Source organism: Otolemur garnettii, unplaced genomic scaffold, assembly GCF_000181295.1.
Source record: "Otolemur garnettii isolate 467f Iridium unplaced genomic scaffold, OtoGar3 scaffold00179, whole genome shotgun sequence".
Taxonomy (NCBI): domain Eukaryota; kingdom Metazoa; phylum Chordata; class Mammalia; order Primates; family Galagidae; genus Otolemur; species Otolemur garnettii.
Window position 1 is genome coordinate 1,003,900 of NW_003852574.1, and position 1,791 is coordinate 1,005,690.

Genomic DNA, 1,791 nt, shown 5'->3' on the forward strand with positions numbered 1-1,791 from the left:
GCCTGTAGTCCCAGCAACTCAGGAGGCTGAGGTAAGGAAAAAAAAAAAAAAAAAAAAAAAAGCTTACAGTTCAGTACATCATACAAAATATGCTAGGTGAAAACTGTAGAAGACAAGTTCCACAGGAATTTTGAGGTGGGATAGGAAGATAACAGTAGGCAAGAATGAACAAAGATAATTTTATAGTAAAAACATAAATGTGTTTGAGACCTGAAGGATGGGTAGGATTTAAGTTAATGAAGAGATAGGGGAGGTTACTCAAGATGGAAGGCAGGCATGTGAAAGGTACTTTGAACCCAGTAAGTCATGGATTCTGATCAGAAGACGGAAAAGGCTATGGTCAGGCACCTCTCAGATAGGTGTACACAGTGTGGGGAGTGACACAGCCAAGAGAACGTTAACTGCTTAGTCTTAGGCTCCCAAATGGATAAGCAGTTATTTGTGCCTTAGTTAACTGTACCTTTCTTCCATATCAGGCTGCCAGGAATGAAGATTTTGTTTTTGAAAGTATACTAATAACATGTTAAAGCCTGGCAAAATAAAAAAACAGCAGCATGGGGGTACAGATATGTTTAGCTATAGGTTACATATTTTAACATTCTTGATGATGGCACAGGAGTGAAGAAATCACAAAGTGAACATGGATTTCAAGTGCTCATATTCCATTAGCTATAGAATTCCCAGTCTCTACCCTGTGCCATGTTTTGTATGTCCATTAAGAGAAGTCACCTGCCAGGTACAGTGGCTCATGTCTGTAATCCTAATTCTCTGGGAAGCTGAGGTGACAGAATTGCTTGAGCTCAGTTCAAGACCAGCCTGAGCAAGAATGAGAACTTATCTCTACTAAAAATAGAAAAAAAAAAAAGGTAGCCAGGTGGAGGTAGGAGGATTGCTTGAGCCGAGGAGTTTGAAGTTGCAATGAGCTATGATGACACCACTGCACTCTACCCAAAGCAACAGAGAAAAACACTATCTCAAAAAGCATAACAAACCAACAACTCCACAACCCCCTCCAGAAAAAAAACCCAAGAGAAGCCACTTAACACTCCTAATGTGGGTGACGGTGGACTCCTATTTTCCTTCCCTAAACTGCTGTACAAATAATGTCTGCTCTCTGGCATTTAGTCAGTTTCTGCCCCATTTTCTTCTCTATGTTGCCTTGAAAAAGGCCACAAATCTCTGATTTGTCTAACACAGTGGTTCTCAACCTTCCTAATGCCTTGATGTATTTTCATTGTTACAAAGGGGTCGCGACCCACAGGTTAAGAACTTCTGGTCTAATAGGCTGCATCATCTGCCACTGCTTTTCTGATAAGTAAGATTAAGGATATATCACTGAAATGTTATTTTTAGTTGGCGGGGTATGGTGGCTCATGCCTGTAATCCTAGCACTGATTAGGATTAATCAGTGGGGGTAAAGAGGGCCAAGAGAGGTATATTGCTTGAGCAAGATTCAGACTCTATCTCTACTAAAAATAGAAAACTACCCAGGTGCCTGTAGTCCCAGCTACTTGAAGGCTGAGGCAAGAGGATTACCTGAACCTAGGAGTTTGAGGTTTCCATGAGCTACAATGCCACAGCACTCTACCCAGGGTAACAAAGTGAGATTCTGTCACAACAAACAAAAAGTTAATTTCATACTTTGGAATATTATGCTATTATCTTAAAAATTCAGTTTATGTTTTGTAGGCCAATCTAGGCCAAAAGTGTTGTGTAAAAAGACAATTAAGACTGAAAAAATGGAATTTTTTTTTTGAGATAGAGCCTCAAGCTATTCCCCTGGGTAGAGTG

At 40.2% G+C, this 1,791-nt stretch overlaps 1 protein-coding gene across 1 annotated transcript in view; it reads right to left on the reverse strand.

The window, feature by feature from the left end:
• Nucleotides 1–1,791, reverse strand: part of PRKAR2A (protein kinase cAMP-dependent type II regulatory subunit alpha) — a 104,182-nt gene that overhangs the window by 18,975 nt on the left and 83,416 nt on the right. The gene's annotated exons all lie outside the window — the stretch shown is intronic.